This window comes from Mus musculus, chromosome 5, assembly GCF_000001635.26.
Source record: "Mus musculus strain C57BL/6J chromosome 5, GRCm38.p6 C57BL/6J".
NCBI lineage: Eukaryota > Metazoa > Chordata > Mammalia > Rodentia > Muridae > Mus > Mus musculus.
The window spans coordinates 40405032-40420201 of NC_000071.6; the positions used below are offsets into that span (position 1 = coordinate 40405032).

The 15170-nt window shown below is 39.0% G+C and overlaps 1 pseudogene; it reads right to left on the bottom strand.

Annotated features, from left to right (window-relative positions):
- Positions 1-718: 718 nt before the first annotated feature.
- Positions 719-898, bottom strand: Gm23022 (annotated as a pseudogene).
- Positions 899-15170: the final 14272 nt, after the last annotated feature.

Sequence of the window (15170 nt, forward strand, 5' to 3'; positions counted from 1 at the left end):
GTTGTCAAATAGAATTTACATATTTTAATTCATCAGTTAAATAAAAGTAAAATGCAAATTTAATGTTAAGTATAACTTGTAAATAGAAGTTACTTAAATAGGTTAGTTTTTTTTATTTTTAAATGTGTTCTCATGAATTATTTTTTAAAACATAACACAAATTAATTCAGCATTCAATGAGAAATTCAGTTATCGGGTTAAAGATAAGAACCGAATGTAAGGAAGACATGGGCTATATAAAAGCATAGCATGTTAATCAGTTGCTGGAAGTGACTATGATGCTCAAATACCAGCTAAGTAATAATGTCTCAAAAGTACTTTTTTGTTTTGTTTTGTTTTGTTTTTTGGTGTTTTTTTTTTGTTTTGTTTTGTTTTTTCCCTGAGACAGGGTTTCTCTGTATAGCCCTGGCTGTCCTGGAACTCACTTTGTAGACCAGGCTGGCCTCGAACTCAGAAATCCGCTTGCCTCTGCCTCCTGAGTGCTGGGATTAAAGGGGTGTGCCACCATGCCCGGCTCAAAAGTACATTTTTATTAAAAGAAGAAATAAAATGAATATGTGTCACAACTGAAATAAATTGTTTTTAATTATGTAAGAATATATTGTGAATATCTTATATTAAATGGTTAGGTAATAACTTGCCTGATGAAGGGAGTATCCCAGTATCTGTCTAAACTTGTCTATTTTTCTTTCATTTATCTACATCTATTGTCTGGTATTTGGGATTTCCTGGAGGAAATGCAATACTAGGTCTATTTATGAAATGGTCAAAGCAAGTTACCATCAATTCTCTAAGCTCCAAAAAAAATATACCTATTGTAGAGTCCTTAGGGTATGTTAGGTATTAACCTGATTAGAACACATACTGCACTTGATCTTAGCAAAAAGGCAGAATCGCATCAGTTAAACATGGTTCTGAGTATGATGTACAGTTGGAATAGTATTGGAATTGGTAAACTTGGCAAGGCAGATGGCCCTCTGCAGTGTGTGTAGACAGCATCCGTTTTTGAAGTCCTGAAAAGGAAAGAAAGATGGAGACAATCTGGGCTTTATTTATCTCTAACTACTTCCATTGAAGCATCAGTCCTCTACTCTTGGGCTTGTTTCAAAGATTATCTTGTTTCTCAGAAGTTTTGGCAAGAGTTTATACCCTAGACTTACCTAGACTTCAGGTGGCAGATCCTGTGACTTTATGGCTTCCATGATAATATAAGCCAATTCCTTATCATAAAGCTAATTTTATATTCTTCATAAGCCTGTTGTTTTGGGAGAACTCTGACTCATACAATTATCTCATCTCTACTCTTGCCTCTAAAAAGGACCAGGAGTGTAAAGTGCCTTTCTGGAGTAATACTTGTTTTTCTTTTATTTTGAATTATTAATTTCTCTATTCTTACCTGTTTGGGAGTCTTCTGGTATAAGTTTGGGGCACAGGATATAGTTCAGAACCTGCCCCCATTATACTTGAGTGAATATTCTCATGGTGACAGTTTCTGGTTGCATAGGAAGGATTCCAGGTGTCTGAAATGCCTCCGACTTTTATATTTGTATCTGTGTTTCTCTATATGTATATGCACACATTTGCAATATAAGTGACCATGCCAAAATTATGAATGGAAGTAAGAGTCAACAATCATCACGTTGTCTTAGTAAAGAGCCACCTTTCAAGCCTTTGTGGCTAGACAAAATATATTACTAATATTCACCTTGTGGCTACCGTGCAAAAGGAAGTGTGGACAATTTATAACAAGATGCATAGAAGTGGCCTTATTTCCACCCTTAGCAAGAAAAGTTTAGCCAATGGCTTGGCATTGGCCTCTCTACTATGGAATCAGATAATCAAAACAATTCAGTCCTAGGCAAAATGGCAGACTGCACATAGCTGTGCCACATTTAAAAAAAAAACCAGATTAATAAAAAGAAAAACTTTGATGACTACCCAGAGTGATCTGTGCCTTATTGACTTCCCATTTGACGGAAACATGACAATGGTAGATTTACTTTGCAATATGTACTTCTTTCAACTCCCTACATCTGCAAATTTTGAGTTAAACTGAAATTTTAAACTAAGAATTTTATCTTCATTTTATATAACCAAATATGCAAAAAAGCTCTAAGGTGCTTTTCCTAGCCATAAGTTTACTTATTCATTTTGTTCCATTTGTCAATCTAAATTGAGTATCAGAAATATTGATCTTGTCGACTCGAGCCCCGGGCTACCTTGCCAGCAAAGTCTTGCCCAACACCCGCAAGGGCCCACACGGGACTCCCCACGGGATCCTAAGACCTCTGGTGAGTGGAACACAGCGCCTGCCCCAATCCAATCGCGCTGAACCTGAGACTGAGGTACATAGGGAAGCAGGCTACCTGGGCCTGATCTGGGGCACAAGCCCCTTCAGCTCCACTCGAGCCCCAGGCTACCTTGCCAGCAGAGTCTTGCCCAACACCCGCAAGGGCGCACACAGGACTCCCCACGGGATCCTAAGACCTCTGGTGAGTGGAACACAGCGCCTGCCCCAATCCAATCGCGCTGAACCTGAGACTGAGGTACATAGGGAAGCAGGCTACCCGGGCCTGATCTGGGGCACAAGTCCCTTCCGCTCGACTCGAGCCCCGGGCTACCTTGCCAGCAGAGTCGCCTGACACCCGCAAGGGCCCACACAGGATTCCACACCAGATCCTAAGACCTCTAGTGAGTGGAACACAACTTCTGCCAGGAGTCTGGTTCAAACACCAGATATCTGGGTACCTGCCCTGCAAGAAGAGAGCTTGCCTGCAGAGAATACTCTGCCCACTGAAACTAAGGAGAGTGCTACCCTCCAGGTCTGCTTATAGAGGCTAACAGAGTCACCTGAAGAACAAGCTCTTAACAGTGACAACTAAAACAGCTAGCTTCAGAGATTACCAGATGGCGAAAGGCAAACGTAAGAATCATACTAACAGAAATCAAGACCACTCACCATCATCAGAACGCAGCACTCCCACCCCACCTAGTCCAGGGCACCCCAACACAACCGAAAATCTAGACACAGATTTAAAAACATTTCTCATGATGATGATAGAGGACATCAAGAAGGACTTTCATAAGTCACTTAAAGAATTACAGGAGAGCACTGCTAAAGAGTTACAGGCCCTTAAAGAAAAGGAGGAAAACACAGCCAAACAGGTAGAAATCATTAAAGAAAAACAGGAAAACACATCCAAACAGGTGATGGAAATGAACAAAACCATACTAGAACTAAAAGGGGAAGTAGACACAATAAAGAAAACCCAAAGTGAGGCAACGCTGGAGATAGAAACCCTAGGAAAGAGATCTGGAACCATAGATGCGAGCATCAGCAACAGAATACAAGAAATGGAAGAGAGAATCTCAGGTGCAGAAGATTCCTTAGAGAACATCGACACAACAGTCAAAGAAAATACAAAATGCAAAAGGATCCTAACTCAAAACATCCAGGTAATCCAGGACACAATGAGAAGACCAAACCTAGGGATAATAGGAATTGATGAGAATGAAGATTTTCAACTTAAAGGGCCAGCTAATATCTTCAACAAAATAATAGAAGAAAACTTCCCAAACATAAAAAAAGAGATGCCCATGATCATACAAGAAGCCTACAGAACTCCAAATAGATTGGACCAGAAAAGAAATTCCTCCCGACACATAATAATCAGAACAACAAATGCACTAAATAAAGATAGAATATTAAAAGCAGTAAGGGAGAAAGGTCAAGTAACATATAAAGGAAGGCCTATCAGAATTACACCAGACTTTTCACCAGAGACTATGAAAGCCAGAAGAGCCTGGACAGATGTTATACAGACACTAAGAGAACACAAATGCCAGCCCAGGCTACTTTACCCGGCCAAACTCTCAATTACCATAGATGGAGAAACCAAAGTATTCCATGACAAAAACAAATTCACACAATATCTTTCCACGAATCCAGCCCTTCAAAGGATAATAACAGAAAAGAAGCAATACAAGGACGGAAATCACGCCCTAGAACAACCATGAAAGTAATCATTCAACAAACCAAAAAGAAGACAGCCACAAGAACAGAATGCCAACTCTAACAACAAAAATAAAAGGAAGCAACAATTACTTTTCCTTAATATCTCTTAATATCAATGGACTCAATTCCCCAATAAAAAGACATAGACTAACAGACTCGCTACACAAACAGGACCCAACATTCTGCTGCTTACAGGAAACCCATCTCAGGGAAAAAGACAGACACTACCTCAGAGTGAAAGGCTGGAAAACAATTTTCCAAGCAAATGGACTGAAGAAACAAGCTGGAGTAGCCATTTTAATATCGGATAAAATCGACTTCCAACCCAAAGTTATCAAAAAAGACAAGGAGGGACACTTCATACTCATCAAAGGTAAAATCCTCCAAGAGGAACTCTCAATTCTGAATATCTACGCACCAAATGCAAGGGCAGCCACATTCATTAGAGACACTTTAGTAAAACTCAAAGCATACATTGCACCTCACACAATAATAGTGGGAGACTTCAACACACCACTTTTTTCAATGGACAGATCGTGGAAACAGAAACTAAACAGGGACACAGTGAAACTAACAGAAGTTATGAAACAAATGGACCTGACAGATATCTACAGAACATTTTATCCTAAAACAAAAGGATATACCTTCTTCTCAGCACCTCACGGGACCTTCTCCAAAATTGACCATATAATTGGTCACAAAACAGGCCTCAATAGATACAAAAATATTGAAATTGTCCCATGTATCCTATCAGACCACCATGGCCTAAGACTGATCTTCAATAACAACATAAATAATGGAAAGCCAACATTCACGTGGAAACTGAATAACACTCTTCTCAATGATACCTTGGTCAAGGAAGGAATAAAGAAAGAAATTAAAGACTTTTTAGAGTTTAATGAAAATGAAGCCACAACGTACCCAAACCTATGGGACACAATGAAAGCATTTCTAAGAGGGAAACTCATAGCTCTGAGTGCCTCCAAGAAGAAACGGGAGACAGCACATACTAGCAGCTTGACAACACATCTAAAAGCCCTAGAAAAAAAGGAAGCAAATTCACCCAAGAGGAGTAGACGGCAGGAAATAATCAAACTCAGGGGTGAAATCAACCAAGTGGAAACAAGAAGAACTATTCAAAGAATTAACCAAACGAGGAGTTGGTTCTTTGAGAAAATCAACAAGATAGATAAACCCTTAGCTAGACTCACTAAAGGGCACAGGGACAAAATCCTAATTAACAAAATCAGAACTGAAAAGGGAGACATAACAACAGATCCTGAAGAAATCCAAAACACCATCAGATCCTTCTACAAAAGGCTATACTCAACAAAACTGGAAAACCTGGACGAAATGGACAAATTTCTGGACAGATACCAGGTACCAAAGTTGAATCAGGATCAAGTTGATCATCTAAACAGTCCCATATCACCTAAAGAAATAGAAGCAGTTATCAATAGTCTCCCAGCCAAAAAAAGCCCAGGACCAGATGGGTTTAGTGCAGAGTTCTATCAGACCTTCAAAGAAGATCTAATTCCAGTTCTGCACAAACTATTTCACAAAATAGAAGTAGAAGGTAGTATACCCAACTCATTTTTTGAAGCCACTATTACCCTGATAACTAAACCACAGAAAGACCCAACAAAGATAGAGAACTTCAGACCAATTTCTCTTATGAATATCGATGCAAAAATCCTCAATAAAATTCTCGCTAACCAAATTCAAGAACACATTAAAGCAATCATCCATCCTGACCAAGTAGGTTTTATTCCAGGGATGCAGGGATGGTTTAATATACAAAAATCCATCAATGTAATCCATTATATAAACAAACTCAAAGACAAAAACCACATGATCATCTCGTTAGATGCAGAAAAAGCATTTGACAAGATCCAACACCCATTCATGATAAAAGTTTTGGAAAGATCAGGAATTCAAGGCCCATACCTAAACATGATAAAAGCAATCTACAGCAAACCAGTAGCCAACATCAAAGTAAATGGAGAGAAGCTGGAAGCAATCCCACTAAAATCAGGGACTAGACAAGGCTGCCCACTTTCTCCCTACCTTTTCAACATAGTACTTGAAGTATTAGCCAGAGCAATTCGACAACAAAAGGAGATCAAGCGGATACAAATTGGAAAAGAGGAAGTCAAAATATCACTTTTTGCAGATGATATGATAGTATATATAAGTGACCCTAAAAATTCTACCAGAGAACTCCTAAACCTGATAAACAGCTTCGGTGAAGTAGCTGGATATAAAATAAACTCAAACAAGTCAATGGCCTTTCTCTATACAAAGAATAAACAGGCTGAGAAAGAAATTAGGGAAACAACACCCTTCTCAATAGTCACAAATAATATAAAATATCTCGGCATGACTCTAACTAAGGAAGTGAAAGATCTATATGATAAAAACTTCAAATCTCTGAAGAAAGAAATTAAGGAAGATCTCAGAAGATGGAAAGATCTCCCATGCTCATGGATTGGCAGGATCAACATTGTAAAAATGGCTATCTTGCCAAGAGCAATCTACAGATTCAATGCAATCCCCATCAAAATTCCAACTCAATTCTTCAACGAATTGGAAGGAGCAATTTGCAAATTTGTCTGGAATAACAAAAAACCTAGGATGGCAAAAAGTCTTCTCAAGGATAAAAGAACTTCTGGCGGAATCACCATGCCAGACCTAAAGCTTTACTACAGAGCAATTGTGATAAAAACTGCATGGTACTGGTATAGAGACAGACAAGTAGACCAATGGAATAGAATTGAAGACCCAGAAATGAACCCACACACCTATGGTCACTTGATCTTCGACAAGGAAGCTAAAACCATCCAGTGGAAGAAAGACAGCATTTTCAACAATTGGTGCTGGCACAACTGGTTGTTATCGTGTAGAAGAATGCGAATCGATCCAAACTTATCTCCTTGTACTAAGGTCAAATCTAAGTGGATCAAGGAACTTCACATAAAACCAGAGACACTGAAACTTATAGAGGAGAAAGTGGGGAAAAGCCTTGAAGATATGGGCACAGGGGAAAAATTCCTGAACAGAACAGCAATGGCTTGTGCTGTAAGATCGAGAATTGACAAATGGGACCTAATGAAACTCCAAAGTTTTTGCAAGGCAAAAGACACCGTCAATAAGACAAAAAGACCACCAACAGATTGGGAAAGGATCTTTACCTATCCTAAATCAGATAGGGGACTAATATCCAACATATATAAAGAACTCAAGAAGGTGGACTTCAGAAAATCAAATAACCCCATTAAAAAATGGGGCTCAGAACTGAACAAAGAATTCTCACCTGAGGAATACCGAATGGCAGAGAAGCACCTGAAAAAATGTTCAACATCCTTAATCATCAGGGAAATGCAAATCAAAACAACCCTGAGATTCCACCTCACACCAGTCAGAATGGCTAAGATCAAAAATTCAGGTGACAGCAGATGCTGGCGTGGATGTGGAGAAAGAGGAACACTCCTCCATTGTTGGTGGGATTGCAGGCTTGTACAACCACTCTGGAAATCAGTCTGGCGGTTCCTCAGAAAATTGGACATAGTACTACCGGAGGATCCAGCAATACCTCTCCTGGGCATATATCCAGAAGATGCCCCAACTGGTAAGAAGGACACATGCTCCACTATGTTCATAGCAGCCTTATTTATAATAGCCAGAAGCTGGAAAGAACCCAGATGCCCCTCAACAGAGGAATGGATACAGAAAATGTGGTACATCTACACAATGGAGTACTACTCAGCTATTAAAAAGAATGAATTTATGAAATTTCTAGCCAAATGGATGGACCTGGAGGGCATTATCCTGAGTGAGGTAACACATTCACAAAGAAACTCACACAATATGTACTCACTGATAAGTGGATATTAGCCCCAAACCTAGGATACCCAAGATATAAGATATAATTTGCTAAACACATGAAACTCAAGAAGAATGAAGACTGAAGTGTGGACACTATGCCCCTCCTTAGATTAGGCAACAAAACACCCATGGAAGGAGTTACAGAGACAAAGTTTGGAGCTGAGATGAAAGGATGGACCATGTATTGACTGCCATATGCAGGGATCCACCCCATAATCAATATCCAAACGCTGACACCATTGCATACACTAGCAAGATTTTATCGAAAGGACCCAGATGTAGCTGTCTCTTGTGAGACTATGCCGGGGCCTAGCAAACACAGAAGTGGATGCTCACAGTCAACTAATGGATGGATCATAGGGCTCCCAATGGAGGAGCTAGAGAAAGTAGCCAAGGAGCTAAAGGGATCTGCAACCCTATAGGTGGAACAACATTATGAACTAACCAGTACCCCGGAGCTCTTGACTCTAGCTGCATATATATCAAAAGATGGCCTAGTCGGCCATCCCTGGAAAGAGAGGCCCATTGGACTTGCAAACTTTATATGCCCCAGTACAGGGGAACACCAGGGCCAAAAAGGGGGAGTGGGTGGGCAGGGGAGTGGGGGTGGGTGGGTATGGGGGACTTTTGGTATAGCATTGGAAATGTAAATGAGCTAAATACCTAATAAAAAATGGAAAAAAAAGAAATATTGATCTTTAGCTGTTACATTTGCAATAATGATATCAATACAACTGCCAACAGCAGCTGAATGACAATATATGACTATGACTGCTATGTACCATTTTCAGGTCTTAAATATTCCTGAAAGCTGCTATGCTGAAGGCTTGGTTTCCAGACTTCAGTTGGTGAGTGTGTTTGTACATGTGCATTCGTGTGTGTGTGTGTGTGTGTGTGTGTGTGTGTGTGTATGTGTGTGCATGTGTGTGTCTGTTTGCTTTCCTGTTGCTGTGATAAGCACTGTGACCAAGAGCAACTTTGAATGGACAGGTTTCTTTCATTTTATCTTTTTAAGTCATTATAAACCACTGAGGAAAATTAGGGCAGGATTCAAGCAGAAACTGAAGCAGAACTGGTATGCTCCTTATGGCTCATGATTGATTGCTTTTCACAGAACCCAGGATCTTCTGCCCAGGGGTGGCGCTGTTCACTGTGAGCTGAGGCCTCCTATACCAATCACTAGTCAAAACTGTTCCCCAGTGGTGGTGCTCGCCTTTAATCCCAGCACTCAGGAGGCAAAGGCAGGTGGATTTCTGAGTTCGAGGCCATCCTGGTAGACAAAATATGTTCGAGGCCAGCCAGGGCTACACAGAGAAACCCTGTTTCGAAAATAAAACACAACAAAACAAACAAAAACCAAAACAAAAACAAAAAAAGAAAATAAAAAAGCTGTTCCCCAAAGATGTGGCCATGGATCTGTCTAATCTAGACGGTTTCTAAATTGAAATTCCCACTTCCAAGTGATTCTTTTTGGCTAGCCAGGACAGAGTGTCTTGGGACCTTTAGTGTTTAGGAAAGGGGACCCTAGTGGGACGGATTCAGGTCAGTGATGTTGTGCCTTTGAAAGGGATAATGGAATCTTGGCTATTTCTATCTATCTTCTCACTCTTCTGCCATAGTCTATGTGCTGACATAGAGTCAAAGCATGTATGACAAAAGGAGGTAAACAGATTCTTCTAAATCTGTGAACTAAAACAAATTTTTCTGTTTGGTATTTTTTTTTCTCAGATACTTTGTCATAACAACAGAAAGCTAAGTAACATAAGAGGCTAGCCATAACCAGCCATGATTCCAAGAGTCTGGACAGTAAATTCTCTACTGGAAACTTACCATGCATTTACAACTCTTTCACTACACAGCCTGTGAAATGAGGAGTCCTGTAGAGACAAGGGCCTGGCATTGCATTGCCCATTTGATGTTTATCAGAGAGCAGCTTCGCTGTTTACTTACCTGTAACAGAAAACAAAACAACAGCTTTCATCTCGCTGACTACACAATGAGGGAAGGGGTGAAATCAGAGCAGAGTGTGTGCTGCATAAATATTTTAACTAAGGTATATATTTTCACTCTTTTTATCAATATTTCATCAAGCCTAGAGTATATATTTAATAATTTTCTTAACATGGCTTTTCTTCTGGCTGAACTCTCTGGCAGTAAGACTCAATAGAGAAAAAATAAAAAGCAATAACTAGCCTAAATCTTCATAATAGGCCAACCTATAGTACTTAATGACTTCAACTATAGACTTTGAAGCCTTTCTGAGAGTTCAGTGTGTTTCCTGTATTGTTTTCAAAAATGTCCTTTCAAGACAGTTTGGCACTGGCATGTAACACGTTCATACAGAGTGAATAAATATATGTTAAAATCTGTTCCCAGTTTGGAAACAAACGCTACTGATATGAAGGTAATATATGGTGCCTGTTGTCAGTACTGTGTGTGCAGGTGCACTGTATGTTGACAGTCTGCAACTGGCATTAGCATTAATCACCAGATTGATCTTGGCAGATGCTAGATTTTACAGCAAGTATAATCCAGTGTTACTGCAATAGGCAGTTGCTAAGATCCTCATTTATTTCTGAGCCATAGATTAGGATGTAATTACAATGTCAACAATTAGAGGATAATGTGTGCAAGTATAGATGACAGATGTGTACATATATGCTTATGTTTGTATATATAATAACTATAATTTGCCCTGTTATTTTGTATATTTCTAATAAGTAAGAGTGAATTAAAGAGGCCTTTATAAATTCAGATTTAGAATATTTTTCCTAAAAATGTAAATAAATAAAACCCTTCACTACACTCAGAATCAGAGGTTCCTTACAGCCAAAAGCAATCTTGCCAATTTGCTGCACCTCTGTAGCTAACTCATATTGCTCTTACAAAAGAAAGTTAGTGTCTTCTTGAAAGAAAGATCATATCTTCCTATAATTAACACTTGACAATCCTTCCAAAGAGCCTACAGAAAAGACAAGCTGAGCAGTCCCTCTTGACATTCTGACTCAAATACTTACAATATCATTTTGTAAGTCCTTATTAGACTCATTAAAATGACTAATGGATAACATGTCCTACAATATAATATGTCTATGTAAAAGATATCTGTTCAATAACTTCAATATATAATGAACATCTATTATCTGAAAGGCTAATAAAAAGTATAGCACAGAACAAAGAGGAGATCTCCATCCCAGACTTTGATTGATTCAGGAGTTCCAGGGCAGAAAAAGATAAGGGTTTAAATGTAAAACTCAAAGTAAAAGGGGTTTGAGGAGATGGAACAGATGGTAAGAGCTCAGAGGATCAGAACACACATGTTGGAATAGTATAAACCACTGTAACTACAGCCCAAGGATATAAGATGCCTTCTAGCCTCTGCAGGCACTCATGCACATGTGGCATACAGCATGTAAATACACAACACCAACAAATAAAAGTAAAATAAATTAATAAGACACGTCGATTATGCAAGTAGCAGAAGATAGCCTCAGAAATACATTTTTTAAAAAATCCTCAAATTTACTCATTATAAAGAAAAGGCAAAGTAAAACTATAATAGTCAAATCATTACACATTGCTTGAGTGCATAAAATTTAAATAAATGTAAAGTATTAATTATTAACCAAGTGGTGTTCCCATGTACCTTCAGGATAACATTTATATACTATTTAATAGAAGTCATTAAAGCTAAGCCTGTAGACCAACATGCAACAAAATAACATTACATACCTTTTATTATACTGTAGTCCACTGTATTGTATTGCACTGTATTGTACTGTATTATATTGTTACTGTAATGTATTGCATTGTACAGTATCAATTACATTTATGTTTCTGCACCTAGAAAGACAGCTTAGTGGTTGAGAGCACTGGTTGCTCTGCCCTAGGAATCATGTTCCATTCTAATCACCTGCAGGACAGACCACAACCATTTGTAGCCTGTCTCAGAAATCAGATGTTCCCTTTTGACCTTCATAGAAACTGCATGCACATGGTGTATAGGCATACATAGAAACTAAGGTTAAAATGATAAATAAATAAAACCTTTAAAACTTACCTTTCTAACCATAGATGACACTGAGATGTTTACATAAATATGCCAAATGCACAAATATGATGGTTCATGACATTATTTTAGTGCCCTCCAAAACAACCCCCAAATCTAACAAGTGTAAAAATAAATGAAATCATGCCTATTGTTAGAGTATTATTCTAAACACTCATGAAAGTTAATGAGTTCCAAAAAAACAATATAGAGGGTTTATCTGATCCTAATTTAACTTTGGTACCTGGTATATCTTTAGAAAATCATCCATTTCATCCAGATTTACCAGTTTTGTTGAGTATAGGCTTTTGTAGTAGGATGTAATATATTTTTTTAATTTCTTCAGTTTCTGTTGTTATGTCTCCCTTTTCATTTTTGAAGACCCAGGAATGAACCAACACACATATAGTCACTTGATCTTTGACAAGGAAGCTAAAACCATCCAGTAGGGAAAAAGGCAGCATTTTCAACAAATGGTGCTGGTTCAATTAAAGGTCATCATGTAGAAGAATGAAAATCAATCCATTCTTATCTCCTTGTACAAAGCCCAAGTCCAAGTGGATCAAGGACCTCCACCTAAAACCAGATATGCTGACTCTAATAGAAGAGAAAGTGGGAAAGAGCCTTGAATAGTTGGGCATAGGTGAAAATATCCTGAACAAAACACCAATGGCTTATGCTTTAAGATCAACAATCGACAAATGGGACCTCATGAAATTGCAAAGCTTCTGTAAAGCAAAGGAATCTGTCAATAGGACAAAACAGCAACCCACAGATGGAGAAAAGCTATTTACCAACCCTACAACAGATAGAGGACTAATACCTGAAATATACAAAGAACTCAAAAAGGTAGACTCCAGAGAACCAAATAACCCTATTAAAAAGTGGAGTACAGAGCTAAATAGAGAATTCTCAACCTAGGAATCTCAAATGGCTGAGAAGCACTTAAAGAAATGTTCAACGTTCTTAGTCATCAGGGAAATGCAAATCAAAACAACCCTGATATTCCACCTCACACCAGTCAGAATGACTAAGATCAAAAATTCAGGTGACAGCAGATGCTGGCAAGTATGTGGAAAAATAAGAACACTTCTCCATTGTTGGTGGGATTGCAACCTGTTACAACCAATGTAGAAATCTGGCAGTTCCTGAGAAAACGGGAAATAGTTCTACCTGAACACCCAGCTAAACCACTCCTGGGCATATAACCAAAAGATTCTCCAATATATAACAAAGACACATGCTCCACAATGTTTATAGCAGTCTTATTTATAATGGCCAGAAGCTGGAAAGAACCCAGATGTCCCTCAACAGAGGAATGGATACAGAAAATATGGTACATTTCTACAACAGAGTACTACTCAGCAATTAAAAATAGTGACTTCATGAAATTCATACCCAAATGGATAGATCTAAAAAATATCCTGAGTGAGGTAACCCAGACACAAAAGAGCACACATGGTACTTACTCACTGATAAGTGAATGTTAGCCTCAAAGCTCACAATACCCATGATACAGCCCACAGACCATATGGAACCTAGCAGGAAGGAAGACCAGGGTATGGATGCTTCAGGCATGCATTGAGGGGGGAACAGGATGATCACGGAGGTGGAGGGAGAGGGATACAGGGGAGGGAGAGAGGAGGGGAGGAAATAAAGGGGATAGTATCAGGAACAGGAGGGGATGTGAGAGAGGTACAGGGGGTCAGAAAATCATACAAAATTATGTAGCAGAGGGGATGAGGAACTGGGGATAGCTATATAAGTTTACTGCAAATTCCTGGTTTTATGATGTTTTATGACCCCTCCATCCATGTATGATGGAGGGTCTCAAACATCAGGCAAATGTGAGGCTCCCAGGACCCAATGAGGATGACTTAAGCCAACATGCACAAAGAAGGAGGAAATAGAAAAGATTTTAACCCAAAAGTGTTCCTGTCCAAGGGAAGATCAGGGACAAAAAAAAAAAAAAAAAAAAAGAGATATTGAAGGAAGGTCTGTCCGGGGACTGCCTCACCTGTGGATCCATTATGCCTACAGACACCAAACACAACACTGTTGCTGTGGTCAAGAGACACTTGCTCAGAGGAATCTGGTATGGTGTTTCTTTGAGAGGTATGCTGAGCTACTGACCAATGCAGATGTGAATGCTTGGAGCCAACCATCAGACTGAGCTCAGGGAACCAGGTGGAGGAATTTGTGAAAGGACTGGAAGAGCAGAGGGGAATTGCAACCCCATTGGAAGAACAACAAAGGCTGGCTTGACCATTGAGTTCTCCCAGAGACTAGATCACCAAACAAGGATTGTACCTGGAGAGATCCATGGCTCCAGATACATATGAAGCAGAGGATGGTCTTGCCTGACAGCCCAAAAGGAGGCCCTTGTTCCCAGGGATGTTTGATATCCCAGCATAGGGGGATGATGGAGTGGTGGGGGCAGGAAAAGGGTGGGTTGGTGAGCACCCTCATACTGGTCAAGAGGAGGGGGGAGGCCAGATGTGGGATGGGGGATTGGTGGAGGGATTACCAAGAAGTAGTATATAATTTGATATATAAATGAATGGAATGAGTAATACAAATTAAAAAAACAATATAGAGATTATTAAAATATTAGCCAGACATGACACGTAGCTATGGGCAGATACTATTTACAAGCTATGCACTTTAAATGAAGGCATGTGGTATCCAAAATAGAAAGAGCATTTTGCTCTAGGGAACAGAATAATGTCATTGATTAAAATGAGACACCATCTTAACTTAACAACTAAGTATTGTTAGTGGTGTCTTTATTGATATAATAGTGATTTGTGGCTCTGCACACGTATATGTAAATTATCTATGAAGTTGTAGATTTGTGACCCATAGGGATATCTCAACTTATTCTACTCTTTAATTTAAAAAAACACACTGAAAGTATTTAGTATTCAAGATGAACAATGGTAAAAAGTCATTCCTTATACACAGACATCGATCAGTTTGCCATTATTGTCTCTGCTATATGGATGCTAATTCTATAGACCTATGTGTTCCAAATGACATTAAAGCTCAGGTTCACCCAAACATCATAAAACCAGGGATTTGCAGTAAACTTATATACCTTGGCTTATATTTCTTTCTTGTCCATTGAATATAGAGTCAAGGGAGAATCAACAAACTAAAAGTCATATGTAAGCTCTGGGAGATTTATTAGAAGCTGGTTTAAAAGAAAAGTATGGCCATGAT